The sequence below is a fragment of the Engystomops pustulosus genome, chromosome 3 (assembly GCF_040894005.1).
Source record: "Engystomops pustulosus chromosome 3, aEngPut4.maternal, whole genome shotgun sequence".
NCBI classification, from domain to species: Eukaryota; Metazoa; Chordata; class Amphibia; order Anura; family Leptodactylidae; genus Engystomops; species Engystomops pustulosus.
The window spans coordinates 186,130,864-186,146,500 of record NC_092413.1 but is presented as its reverse complement, the minus strand read 5'-3'; the positions used below and the strand labels follow the sequence as shown (position 1 = coordinate 186,146,500).

The following is a 15,637-nucleotide window of genomic DNA, read 5'->3' as shown; positions in this document are numbered from 1 at the left end:
TGAGAAAAGTATTTGTTGCCCTTGATTTTTCCATTATTATTTAATGTTACAGCCACAAAGTGATATTTTATGTGATAAAGCAACAAAAAGGTATTTGTGAAACATAAAGAAAATGATAAATGCTTTTGCACATTTATGCTAATTAAAAAAACTAAGTCAGTTGGGGATGTCTCTACCAGCCTCTTGATGTATCAGGCAGGGTGCTGCGCAGCATTTATGCCTGACGTAGAAATAAAAGTTGAAATAAACGCTTCCAGCAACCTGTCACATGTGAAAAGTAGTATACTGCAGCATGTGAAAAGTAGTATACTGCAGCGAGTGCGCAGGGGTGAAGACATTGATGCCCTGTGCTGGGCCCACTCCTGCCCGACCACGCCCCCCGTTCAGGTGGCGGATTGGGGTAAATAATCGCAAGTGCTAGCAACAAGTTAGCACTGACGTGGCACAGAAGCCCTGATAAATTTCCCCCAAAGTCCTGATGTAAGGTGAACCTATATCTTGGTCTCAAGTCTTTGCCCTGTGTTTAGCTCCTTCCATTGTCCTATCAACTCTGAGCAGATTGCCAGACCCCACTGAAGTAAAGCATCCCTACATCATGATGCTCTCCCCCATATTTCACAGTGGGGATGGTGGATTCAGGGTGATGTGCAGTGGTAGCTTTCAATCACACATAACATCCAGGTCAAAAATTTTTTTTGGTCACATCTGACCGGGGCACCTTCTACCATATGCTATCTTTGGCCTCTACATAGTTTATTGCAAACTAGAAATAGGACTATTTACATTTTCAATTCTGTAATTGCTTTCTTCTTTGCCTTTCTTCTTTGCCGGAAGAAGTACAGTACTAATAGATTTCCTGTGGGTAGATCTCCCACCTAAGCTGTGGATTTCTCTTGCTCCTGCTGAACGACCCCGTGTGAAGACCTTTTTTATCATCTCTGTCAGTTTAGGTGGACGGCCATATTTGTGCAATACTGTTTCCATTTACGGATGACGGATTGAAATGTTCTCTGTGAGATGCTCAAAACATGGGCTGCTTGCTAAAAAACATAAACTTCCAATATACTTTATCACAACTTTATCTTTGATATGTCTGCAGTGTTCTTTGTTTTTAAGATGCTGTTTGATCACTAATATTCTCTAACAACACTCCGAGGCCTTCACAAAACATCTGCAGCATTACTGAGAATACATTTCATACAGATGTACTTTATTTACTAATTAGGGGACTTCTTGATGGCTATTAGACACCCTACATTTTATAAAAGAGGTATGAGGGTGTGGGCACATCATGCGATTTTGGTCCATTTTTAAATGCATTGCAAAACGCATGCGTTTTTGCATATTACCATGTGTCTGTTTGTTTTGTTTTGAATCCGTTAGCATTATTGGAAGTGTAAGCAGCTGTGAAAATGTTAACATAGTTGCTTACACTTTGAGAAATGAAGAAAAGATTGGTAACATGTAAGAAACATGCAAAAGAACATTTGTTTTGCAATGCATTTAAAAACGCACCGCGTGACCACACTCTAAGTGTACAGGGGACTGAATAAAAATAAGAAAGACTTGCACAGTTATTTTTGCAAATACATTCATCATATTCTTTACACTTCAATGACACTTACCCGGTCCAGTCGCGATCCTGCGGCGTGCTGTCCGACGAGGATTCAGGTCACTAAGGTTGTGCGCCCGATATCCAGCAGGCGTTGCTGCTGTGCAGAGGTCCGCCGAAGTTCACCTTCTTCTTCCCGGTGCATGTAAGTGCTGATCTTGCGACACAAATTGTTTTTTAAATTCCATGTTTTTTCTGAATGCGTTGGGTTGTCCGACAGCCATGCCCCCCGATATCTGTCATGTGAAAACCGGCGCCGATGCGCCACTATCCGATCGCGTGTGCCTAAATCCCGGGGCAATTCGGCGCAAATTGGAAATATTCGGGATACCTGACAAAAGTGCGGCGTTCGGACCCTTAGTAAGCCCCTTTGTGTTGCTCTATCACATAGAATATCAATAAAGTACAAGAGGGGGGTGAATATTTTTGCAACGCATTGTAGTTCTAAGATCTATTTCCAAAAAAATGAATTCTGCTTTCATATGCACACTTCCTTTCTGAGAATATTTTACAGCCCCAGTAGTACAGTGTTTCCAGGTTTCTCAGATTATTCTTCTACTTACCTAATGTCTTGCTTATTATTGTAAAATATGTCTTCACAGTTCTCTTGGGGAAGACTCGAAATTCCTCTATGCTTGTTGCCAAATTGTTAGTCAGAGGCTCTAGTAACACAGAATGTTTTAACCATCTATGGTAGGCTCAGATTAAAGTAATTACAAGCTGAGGATACTTTGCATTTAGTAAGACTGTAGAGCGTGGTTACATAGTTATTACACATAATGGACTCACTTAGAAATATTACACTTCCCATGAAAAGATCCCCTCCCCCGCATCTAGGACATTATAATGAGCAGTATTGCATTGCTCTGACTTTTCTGAAAACTCTGAACAATTTCAACTTTGAGCTGTGGTCAATAATCAATACAACAGCTAATTGGTTTTACAATTTATATAATGAAACAAATGCTTATTTTTATTTCACATACTATAAATTCAATGGTATCCGGAAGAGCTGAAATATACATTAAGGCAAATGAAAACTTTGGATAAAATTGTAAGATTGTCATAAAAATAGAAGGGGAATAGATACAAAAATATGTTGAGACACTGAATGGTACAGCAATCCTAATAATTATATAGAACCATTGTAAATCTGTCTACAGCAAATTTACCTTAAAACTTAATCCTGAGACATTATAAAGAGATTAAGGGAGACCCATTGAAATCTGGAGGAGGGGAAGCTTTGAGTTGGGAGAGACAGTAAATTCAACAGCTGCTTTCCCGGTGCTTCATAAGTCACAGCTTTATGGGAATCACATATTACATCACTGCTACATTTAGCCGGAAGAATTTTGGAAATCTTGATTTTCATGAATTCCGCACAGTAAATACTTTTATGGAATATTAATTCAATGTGTAGTATACAGGGTTTTCAGCAATTCCCTAGGAGCACACAGTATATATGTGGGACTATATATCAGTTGTCTTCCCACAGTCCTTCTACACTCACCGACCACTTTATTAGGTACACCATGCTAGTAACGGGTTGGACCCCCTTTTGCCTTCAGAACTGCCTCAATTCTTCGCGGCATAGATTCAACAAGGTGCTGGAAGCATTCCTCAGAGATTTTGGTCCATATTGACATGATGGCATCACACAGTTGCCGCAGATTTGTCGGCTGCACATCCATGATGCGAATCTCCCGTTCCACCACATCCTAAAGATGCTCTATTGGATTGAGATCTGGTGACTGTGGAAGCCATTTGAGTACAGTGAACTCATTGTCATGTTCAAGAAACCAGTCTGAGATGATTCCAGCTTTATGACATGGCGCATTATCCTGCTGAAAGTGGCCATCAGATGCTGGGTACATTGTGGTCATAAAGGGATGGACATGGTCAGCAACAATACTCAGGTAGGCTGTGGCGTTGCAACGATGCTCAATTGGTACCAAGGGGCCCAAAGAGTGCCAAGAAAATATTCCCCACACCATGACACCACCACCACCAGCCTGAACCGTTGATACAAGGCAGGATGGATCCATGCTTTCATGTTGTTGACGCCAAATTCTGACCCTACCATCCGAATGTCGCAGCAGAAAGGGAGACTCATCAGACCAGGCAACGTTTTTCCAATCTTCTACTGTCCAATTTCGATGAGCTTGTGCAAATTGTAGCCTCAGTTTCCTGTTCTTAGCTGAAAGGAGTGGCACCCAGTGTGGTCTTCTGCTGCTGTAGCCCATCTGCCTCAAAGTTCGACGTACTGTGCGTACATAGATGCTCTTCTGCCTACCTTGGTTGTAACGGGTGGTGATTTGAGTCACTCTTGCCTTTCTATCAGCTCGAACCAGTCTGCCCATTCTCCTCTGACCTCTGGCATCAACAAGCCATTTCCACCCACAGAACTGCCGCTCACTGGATGTTTTTTCTTTTTCGGACCATTCTCTGTAAACCCTAGAGATGGTTGTGCGTGAAAATCCCAGTAGATCAGCAGTTTCTGAAATACTCAGACCAGCCCTTCTGGCACAAACAACCATGCCACGTTCAAAAGCACTCAAATCACCTTTCTTCCCCATACTGATGCTCGGTTTGAACTGCAGGAGATTGTCTTGACCATGTCTACATGCCTAAATGCACTGAGTTGCCGCCATGTGATTGGCTGATTAGAAATTAGGTGTTAACGAGCAGTTGGACAGGTGTACCTAATCAAGTGGCCGGTGAGTGTAGATACTGCAAGGGAGATGTATAAAGTGTCGGTGAATACAAAAGAGTACAAGAGTTAGACTCCATAGTCGTATTCTGTGTCAGATACATCATGCTGGATGGTGTATTAGAGTAACTTACAACTGTGGAGTGTACTTTGCACCAGCTATTAGTTGGTCTGATGCTCAGACTGAATCTTATGCAGCCCAGGTTAGGCCATGCCCCTTTTTTCGTTCACTCCCTTTTTTCGGTCAAGTAGGAAAATAGTCTAAAACCCTCAATAAATGTGGTGAAAATTACTCCAGAATTCTGGCATAGACAGTTTGATGAATAAGCCCCTGTATTTTGTTTTTAATCACTTTGTCTTGTGGTTGAATTGAAAGCTCCTCTGTCTGCTGCACTATTAGTATAAGGAAATTAAAATACTTATTCCTTTTCATGCTAATACCAGTAAATGTCACACAATCCCTGTTAGTCAAAATTAAGTTTTTTTCCAGGTTAAATATGTTGAGCTATCCAATGGTGGGGGGTTGTCAACTGGCACTTCCAAAATTATCTCTTCACAAATTTCTGTTTTATGTCCTTGCCCCTCTGGAAGTTCTGGATTTCAAATATCCATGAATATGATATAACTTATCCTAAGGATAAACAAAAATGGCAACATACATGGACCTGATAAATGTTTTAAGTGCCATTATTTAAATACCCAGCAGGCTCCGGCCTCCTTATAGATCCAGAAGGGAACTCAGCCAGGTCAAACATGATCAGGTCTGACCTAGCATTAATTTTAGCTATGACCTCTGTGTTTTTTTTTCGATAAAGAGTATCATAAATACGGTGGGCAAGGCTGTACACACCCATGCCCTCCAATTTGGCCCCACTCCTGCCCAACTTGCCGCAATGGCGTTTTTTAAATGTCAGTCAAGACATTAGAAATCTGTTTCAAGAGCTTGAGTTCCTATGTTTTTGTGCTGTGGATCAGGCCTTCACAAATCAGCATGTTAAAGTACATGGGACCAATTTTTTTTTTTTTAAACCAAATAATTGAATGCCATTGAAGGTTTAAGTACTAGGAACCATCCTGAAAGTCAAGTATCATTAATGTCTGATCTGGAGGAGTATTGGTGATATTCAGACTCCCATTGATCTACAGAAGCTAATCACAAGCTAATACATGTTTGTAGAGAAACACCTAAAAGTATGATCACCCCATATCACCCAATAGAAAATCTAATTTCTAGTCCAAAAAAGCTTGGTGTTATGTATTTTATAGTTCAATGTTATACAGAGAATTATTGACAAGTTTAGTCATACCTACATTTTACCTTTTTTTTTCCACGACAGACTTGAAATCAGTTCAGATTTGAAATAAATTGAGAATTTGTAAAAAGAAAAAAATGGTCTTCATGTAAAACTTATCCGGACAGATTGACGGCTAGAATTGTCTCTGAAGGTGCCTCTAAAGAATACTGACTCAAGGGTGTGAGCGGATATCACTAGATGAACCTGTTTTTAATGAGAATGAAGTTCATTTGTTTTCACTTTCACTTTAGAAATATTTTTCATTGATCATTGCCAACAGCCATATAAAATCTACTGTAATTAAAGGGTTTGTCTGGGATTAGTTCATTGGAGAAAACGCACCACTCGGGCATTAAGTTAAAGCATCACTGTAAAGTTGTAATGAGTTTATCTAATTATTATATGTGATTCCCCCATTGAAAACAGAATGACACCTACTTTGTGCTGCTCGGCCTTTTTTTTTCCAAAGTTATGGCATTTTCTGTTCTTAAAGTGTTTGACAAAAATCTTGGACGGAGACTAGTGTCTGTCAGTCTATGCCAGCTAGCTTGCCCACAGATTCCATGATGCCTTGTGTTCTATCTCAAAGTAATTTAGTATAAAATTATTTTGTCTCCCACAAGTAAATCCTCTGAACACTGTACAGTGCTCATACAGCATGTATATGGTGACTGGCATGGCAGTTTCCATCACATGGAGGAGCAGGGAACATGTAATAAGTGGAAGAAATCATAAGTAAACCAGTAACATGAAATTTATAGCTTGTGCTGTGTGAGCACTAAGGGTTAATAGCTTAAGGGTTCATAGCTTATCTGCACAGAGCTGATATTGCCGATGACAGGGTGGGGGAGAGAGCAGCATGAGGAGCAGAAAGACAGAGAAAGTTCTGTAGAATCATAGGATAGGATACAGGGGAGATCTTGTACCTCACTATTCTGTGCAGGAGACATCTGTATCCATGGTCCTGAACAAATCCAGCTTTGCTACATACACATAGAGAGCTCTGTCACATGACCTCCTCCTCTGTGAGCAGGGTGCAGCAGCCCCTTCATGAAGCTGTAGAGTTTGTTAATAGGATTGACTCCAGGGCTTGTCAGCACAGGCAGAGGAAGCAGCCATTGCAGAACTGAGATAATATGAGGGGTATAGTAAAGAAACTGCTGGATGTAGGTAACATATATAATAGGTAAAGTTGTTCTACATCCCAAAAGCTATTGATTTGTCAATTTTTTTTTACAGTGGCTCTTTAAGTGGCACAAAGGCAATGAGATGAATAAACATGACATCATTGCCTGTGAAGTGGAAGTGGGCACAATGCAACGTTGCAATTGCTACAGGCAGTCAATTTGGTAGTCCTGAATTTTCAGGGCTCAATACAGTCAAATTTTGTGCCCACATTCTTGCTACTTAGCTCACATTACTGTTTCCATCTGACACTATATTCCATACATAACTATTTTAACAGATGCCCCCTAGATAAAGTTCATTAGGCCTCCACACACTCACACACTATTTGCACACATTTCATATTTCATGCGGATTTGTGTACAGTAGCATTGTTGTGTTTAAGATTTATGACAATCCTATAATAACATGGTGGAAATAATTCTGCAGCAGAAGTGCTTTGCTGCAGCAGATTTTTCATTTGCATCTAATAAAGGACATATAAGTTATTCCTGTGGATGCGGGTGTGGATATTCACCCCACGTTATATCAATCAAAAACCAGACTATTTAGGAATTACTACTGGGGTAAATCCTGCAGCCATTTGGCTATTGTGTGCAGTTTTCCTGGCCACGGTATGGTGAGCACACACGTGGAAAAATATAGTACATGCTCTAGCTTTTTCTGTAAATACTCGTGGGCACCAATCCTCTATATGGAGAGGGGAGGGGTGAGCTGTGCTCATCCCCCCACCTCTCCAGCTGAACATGTGAACAGGTGCTACGCGTATAAGAAGCGTTAAAGATGCAGAGAATGGCAATGGTCCCCCTTTTCCCAGTGCTGTGAATGGAACTGTCACTACCAGTACTTCCCAGAAGCCGGCCCTGCTAGATGTCCCACCCCTGTCAATCAGAAGATGATTACCTTTTGCCATTCAGTGAGGGCCATAAGGAGGCTCCAACAAGCAGGTAGGTGTGACAACTTGCTCCAAGGTCAAGCCTCTATAAGTATGTCCCACCACCGTCAATCAGAAGATGATCCCCTTCTGCCATGCAGTGAGGGCCATAAGGAGGCTCCAACAAGCAGGTAGGTGTGACTACTTGCTCCATGGTCAAGCCTGTATGGATTTCCCACCTAACCAGTACAAAAGAGTTCCAACATGATACAACCTTGGAAAATTCTCCAAGTAGTGTATGATTAACTTCTCATATACGCAACACCTTTTTAATGTTGTCTATATTACTTTTACCATGCATCTAAATTAATAACTTTAGTTCAGTATGTAAATAATATTAATATTTTACAACCAAAATCCAATGCAGAAAAGCATTTTATTTCACCAGTGGTACATACAACGTTTCAGCTATCTCCATGTAGCCATTCTCATGCTCCACAGTGCTGCTCCACAACTTTGGTTTCAATATTTTACCACCTTTACAATTTGTTGACGCAAGACAAATTTGTTACAAAAGTTTCTTCAATTGTTCTGTACGTGTGATATGTGTAATATGTGTAAAACTCTTACCATTCCGTGCAAATCTGCCATGTACATAATCACGTGTTTATTCACACATGGGATTATTTTTCCATCATTTTTTCCATGACAAACAAAATACTTAAAATAAATACCACAAAACACCATATGTGAACACAGCCTTACTGTCATTGTGTACGCTTTTCCCTGTGGATTTTGCTTTGAATTTCTCCAAATTCTACTAATAAAAAATATATTAGCCAATTCCCTGTAATACATACATCTAAGTGCTCCCAAACAAGACGTGCACATGTCTATAAATGGTTTATACTGTAACTATATTTTATTAGTTAGGAATGTCTCATAAAACAGGCAGCTACCTCGTCCAGAGGACGTACAGATGACTATTCTGTAGAGTTGTACATGTAATGTGTGAACTAGACAAAGTGACCTCTGATCCGGGAACATAAAGGGCAATAGAAAAATAAAATGAGCTATAAAGATGGGTGGTGGCTTTGTGATGACTGAGTAAATAAGAGCCTGGAGTCATTTTGTAGAATTCCTCTCTTTGACCTGTACTTACCCCTCAATTAACATGTAAGTGCTGCGAGTCCTGAGACCTCGGCTGTCTGATGCATATAAGGACACCCTGGAAAACATACACTGGGAAAATACATTTACCGTTGCTGTCACGCGGCTGCGAAACATTTAATCTCTCCTGATGGCTTGCCTAGATATCTAATATGAAACATTTAATCATCTATGTAGATCAGCTGTTATTGCAGAGAAAGCATCATACTTTTTTGCTTGAATCGATGGATTTAAGCTTTTTTTTGCAATACACCAAAAAAAGTCTCATACTCGGCGTGGAGCTAGCGTAGAGGGGATTATAGTCGCAAGGCCTGGCGGTTTGCAAGGCATTGCCATTACTTCATGGCTTCTATGCCAGTTTTCTCTGATACTATGAAATGTCCCCCACAGATTCTGAGCAGCAGCATCTTGCAGAATGCCAGCATTGTTATGTCTCACAGTCAAAGGCAGAGACGTGATAGTTCTCACATAACCGTTGAGGAAAAAGGAGAATTTGCTTCTTTCATTTCCTTTTTAACAGATAATTCTCATAGTTACTGATGGCCCAATGCAAAAATAGGAACTAAAAGTAAAGAGAATGATCAAAGCCAAAAGAATTTTTAAAAATATGTTTAAAGAATTTTTTTTCACTTCTTGGTACTTTTATAATATACTAAGTACATGGTTAGTGAAGGTGTGAAGAAATACAACCAATCAGAATATCCTCCTTGATAGGTATAGCTTTCTCACCACCTTGATTATAAATAATGTATTCATACCTCTTTTGGGTGGGAGAAAGAGAGACAAAAGCCCCGCCCCCCCTTTTTTTCTAAACCATGCCTATTGCTCCACCTGCAAGTATACTATAATACCTTAATGGCCCACACATTGGAAAATGCTCCCATTCTGTGGCCAACCCCCCCTATGGACCTCAGGGAAAGAGGTTGCGCCGCGTTTATTCTACGCCAGGCAGCGAGTGCGGTCACCGGCGGCAGTTAGTGCACTGGCGCGGGGACAGCAACGCCCCTTGCTGGCCCACTCCCGGCCGGCCGTGCCCTCTGCTCCGCCGGCCACTCCCCCCCTCTCACACCCCTCCACGCCAGTGGGTGGCGGATTGGGGCAAATAGTCGCTAATGCTAGCAATAGGCTAGCTTTTGCGATTATTTCAGGGCCTCTGCGCCACTGAAGTGCCGCAGAGGTCCTGATAAATTTGCCCCATTGTTCTGTTTACCCGTTAGTACTATGTACAAGAAGCCAGTAGGCAATTGTGTGATACTTATTGTGTAAAAGATTTATTATGGTTGCAACCTGCAGTCGATTTCTACCTTTGCATATGTCTCAGAGGTTGTTTCCGGTGTGTCCAAGCAAGCCTTGGTGATATATTCTGCCCAAGGTGCACAAGAGAGTAGAAAATCCACATTATGGCAGCAGTTTGTCAACTGAGCCACTCTTTAATAGGGTTTTCCCACAAACTTACATTAGGCCCTACCTAGGATAGGGCCTAACTTGCTGATCAGTGGGGGTCTCAGTCCTGAAACCCCCACAGATCGCGAAATGAGGGGATCTGACTAATGAAGCAGATGGCCGCGATTGACTGTTCTGCTCCATTAGTCAACCATAAACAAAAAAAAGCGTGTCATTACAACCATGAAAGTGCAAAAAATAGACAAGCTTTATTGTTACAATTACATACAAAAGTTTTTTTGACAAAGACCAACCAATAAAATTTAAAAACACCTAAATAAGTGTAACAAGGTACACAAGCAAAAGGCTCATTAGGGCTTATTTACTAAGGGTCCCACGGCCACATTTCCGACGGGTTTTCTGATGTTTTCGGGGATCGCACCGATGGGACAGGGATATAGAAGGGGATTGTGTTGCACACGATCTGATTTTGGCGCATCAGCGCTGGCTTTCATGCGACAGAAATCGGTCGCTTGCCGTCATACGATCCGACAGATTCGGACTGAGAGCGAGATTTAACTTTAAAATTGTGTTGCAAGCCCAAGCATTAACATACACCGGGAAGAAGAAGATGAACTCCGGCGGACCTGAGCGGGGAGCGACACATGCAGGATATCGGGCGCACGATATAAGTTAATCACGGGACAGTGCATTTCAAAACATCCCAAAAACCACCCTGACTGCAGAACAGTAAATATGGTGTTGATGAGTTATGCACACTTGGTCATACAATAATAGATTAACCAAGGTTCATGTTACCTGAGTAACAGAATATCGCCCTCTACACACCGGTACCAATCAAGAATAAAGCAGTAAATGTAACCTATATAAAGATGGAATCATAACAGTTTACCAAACCAGAACACCAGAGGCAGCCAGGGGGTTAAAATGCCCCACGCGCTCCGTCACTCACAGTGTCTTCATCAGGGAAGAGAGATAAAGTGAGTCTGTGTGACGACTTATATGGCAGCAATGGGAGTCCCCTCACCTGCAAATGCTCAGCCCCTCGTTCTGCTCCAGTAATCACTATGGAGCTGACGGAAATTGCAGAGCGCCGCGTTCACCGATGTACATCAGCTCCATAGAGATTAATGGAGCAGAATGGTCATGCACGGCCGTCTGCTCCATTAGTCTAAGGAGCGACAAGGGGCCTAACGGATCAGCAAGTTAGGCCCTATCCCGTGAATAGGGTTTATCTTTAGTTTGTGAGAAAACCCCTTTAAGTACTTGGATTGGCTATTAGGCCTGATACTGTCAAATGTCCCAGACTTACTCGAGGATTCACATTCTTTTCTAAATACACGGAATGAGGTTGACTGATGTGACAAAGCCTTCATACATATATACCACATGAACTAGCGGTATGCGCTGCTAAAGACATCTCCGTTGTGCCAGGAAAAAGAATCAGTACATACAATTTATATGTGAATCCTTTGACTTAACACTAAAACACAGTGCATTTACCTTTGGCCATGATTGGTTTGTGCAGAAAGCAGGTACTGCGATGGGTATGACCGTCGCTAATATATTTAGCTGTTTAGCAAGCTAAGATTATTTTCACTGCTTCAAACCCCTGGTCAATGTACATAAAAACTTACCTCCATTTTATAGATAATGGGGGGACTTGTCCTGACTTGTATGCCTAAAAACAGGTGTACAAGCTGTGATTTAGACTTCTACACCGGGGGGCTGGGGCACCATCATATGCCAGTGCACTTAATGTCAGCATATGATAAATGTTTCCCAATGTCGTTGGGAGAGGAATGCAAACTGAATTTAAGGTCTTTGTACTATATATGAATAGTTCCAATCAGGTGAACATTAAATTCACCTCTAACTTCGGACATGCCTGATTACAATTCTTAGATGTCCTGGTCAGGCCCCTTTCAGACGACTGTATATGGTGGCTGTATGCTAGGTGTATGAGCGTCAGCTAGCATAAGGCCGCCATAGGAGTGCAATGTGCATGGCACTGTACAGTGATCCCTGTGCCATAGCTGGAGAAAAAATAGAATTTGCTCTATCTTTCACTGTACGTACGGCCCAGCAACATGGCTTCCTATGCAGAGGGGAGGGGTGAGGTGCTCCACGTCTTCAGCCTATCGTAGGCTACGCCCGGGTTCCGGGCCTCGGTGTATCATATGTTCGGGTGAGAGAAACCTAACTGTGATTGATAATACCATCATTACAAAGGTACAATATATAGGAAACCCCTCTCTACAAACTCGTTATTACCTGGTGGGAACTTACCATGATAAAAGACATTCTGCAGATCATAAATCAGCAGCAGAAAAGCGCTTTCCCTAAGGATTATTCCTGAGAGTTTGTGTATGGGATTTAGAAACGGTGCAGAAAATCTGTGCATAATACACAACATTAGGGAGATAAATAAGATGAATGAATATATATTGATCTCAGTTATGCCCCACCACTCCCTTTCACATACCAGCCAGGTAAGCCATCGTTCTGGCCTCTGATTGGCTGACCAGGCATTTCCTGTGCGTTCAAACAGGCCAATCACTATTTATCAGCCTACAAAGACAGGAATAAGAGCAGTCGGGAACAGTAAACTTAGCATCAAGTCTTTAACATTTTTTTAACCCCTTCTTAGCTGGCTATCTTTTCTTTGCTGTTGGAAAACCCCTTAATCCCTTTTATATTTTAGTTCCTCATTCATTCGTGAATCATAATAACAACCGCTATATGAACAATACCACGTAGTGAAGTCAAATAATCTTATTTAAACACTTTAGTCTTAACATAATTATAACTGCAAGCACATTACATTGCTAGTATTAACTGTGGAAAGCACCAGCTCTGTGGGCACACTGTATAATATATCCCTCGACACAGTAAGTGTCTTCTTACAATGTTTAGATCTGTGTCGGGGATCACAATCAGAACTGATTATTTCATAGAAGTGCCATCTAGTGGTCACTGGAGCTCAAGGCTAAAACTAAAACTGAAGTGTCAAAAAGTTGTGAGGTTAAAAAATACTGTATAAGGCTTAATAAATAACATACACAAAGAGAAAGTCCATTAATTATATATTCAATGTCTTTCGTAGAACTTGCAAAATTTTTCCCTTTTTTAATATCTATCTGTCTACGTACCTTAGGCTTATCATAGAAGTGAATTTATATATTTTAGATTGGGATTTGTATCTATTGTGTTTCAGTTCTATTGTTTTCCAGTTCCATATATAAACACAGCCAGAAATGTACAGAATAAAATGACCCAAGTGACTTATTGTTAGTTAATGACCTTGTATGCTGCACATTGTACATATATGTGGTGTATATATGCTATATATGTGTGTATATATGCAGTATGTGTATATGTATATGGTGTGTGTATATATGCTGTACATCTGTATGTGGCACTGTATGTCTATGTATGGGTGATGTGTACATGCTCTATATGTGTGCGAGTGCATAGATGTGTGTATGAGTTAAAAACTGTGGGGGTCATTTACTAAGGGCCCGAATCGTGTTTTTACAGCGGGTTACCCAAATTTTTCAGTTTTTCACTGATTTTCCCTGAATTGCCCCGGGGTTTTGGTGCACGCGATTGGATTGTGGCGCATCGGCGCCGGCGTGCATGCGACAGAAATCGGGGGCGTGGCTGTACGAAAACCGAAGGATTCGGAAAAACCGTCGCATTTAAAAAAAAAAAGTGTTGCTTAACACGCGCTTCCCTGCACCCAGCCAGGCTTGGTGAACTTCAGTGCACTCCGACGAACTTCAGCACAGCAGCGGCACCGGGGGAACTACCTTAGTGAATTGCAAGAAGACCCGAATCCTCCACACAGAACATGCCGCTGGATCGCGAATGGACCAGGTAAGTAAATCTGCCCTGTATGTTTATGTATATAAGTACTTGGGTTTGTACTTAAGTTGAATTTTGTATATAAGTCAGAACTGTATATTTCATAATTGTATCTCTAGACAAATTTTCTCAGTGATAATTGCATTTTTAATTTTTTTTTGCTGTAATGGGACACCTTACAGCTGATCATTGCAGTCTAGGGGCAAAAGTAGAGCTTCACCAGAGATCACAATGAATGTAAAGTTGCTAGAGAAAAAATAGTGTTAGCACAGCTAGAGAGAGCCTTTGACAACTTTTCCAACGACACCTGTATAATGCTGATGGCTTCTTACTATCCTGAGATATAGGGCTATTAGATGTGTGAGGCTATCTGTAAAATCCTCTCGTGTTTTCCTGAACTGGCCGGGAGTTCCTGGTTGTGACATCAGCTATGGGCAGTGATGTCAACAGTACTCAGGGCATTCACGTGAACTTGCGAAAACCGTGCAGCCAATCGGGACACAGAATCAGTGTTACTGCTTGCACTGCTTACTACTCTAGTGCAGAGCAAGGCAGGGAAGACACAGCACTGGAGCTCTGCATCATACATTAATCTACTACATCACAAAGAAAAAGATATATTTAAATGTCCAACTACACTATAAAAACCTACATTGGAATAATAAGATGAACACATGACAACATGTGTTAACATAGCATTAACAAACACATGCACTAATATTGTGTAAACACAATGTTAACAGCTATGTGTGTTGAACGTCTCTTTTGGAGTGACAGATGGCTAAACCTATAAACTGCAGCGGCATTGTCCAGGCACTCCATCTATTCTCTGCTATGTGTCACTCAGGGCCTCTTAATGCCTTTGTCTTTCTTGCTCTTGAGATTCTTTGTTACTCTGATGTGATTATCCTGTAATTATGACCTTTTTTGGCTGGATATAGACAATTTTTCTGCCATTCAATTTTGTACCTCATGGCATCTTGGTATTCAAACTGATTTGTCTAACTTCTGTCTTGGGACTGCTGCCCATTTGTCACCTACGGTTTAGAAAAGGGTTGAAAAGTAGGCAGGGACAGAGGTTGTGGGAATCGCAGGCTTACACTTCTTCCCTTCCCTTCTTGACATTAAATACATTTAAGGTTATGGCTTTAAAATATTGATTGAAAATTAGAAAAAAGTTCAAGGGATAGTCAACTTCCACAAACCCTTTATGTATGATTAGGAGGAGGGGGATATTCATGGAAATTCCTATGATAGCTCTATTTTGGCACTATGAAATATAGTGTATGTATGTGTATATATAGAAATAATACTACATGTGAAGGAAGTAATTATTATAATAGCATTGCATTAGGGATGTTAGATAATTATGGTGTTCCATACTCTAAAATATAGTTAAAAAGCCTTATATAAATGAAAGATGATGTAAGTATTTACATGTAGTTATAGTACATATAGTGTTTGAACATAGTTATATTAATTGTATCTTTAGGAGTCTATGCTTTTATCACTTCACACCT

At 41.0% G+C, this 15,637-nt stretch overlaps 1 protein-coding gene across 1 annotated transcript in view; it reads right to left on the bottom strand.

Moving 5' to 3' along the window:
* Positions 1 to 15,637, bottom strand: part of GPR35 (G protein-coupled receptor 35) — a 64,769-nt gene that overhangs the window by 16,917 nt on the left and 32,215 nt on the right. The gene's annotated exons all lie outside the window — the stretch shown is intronic.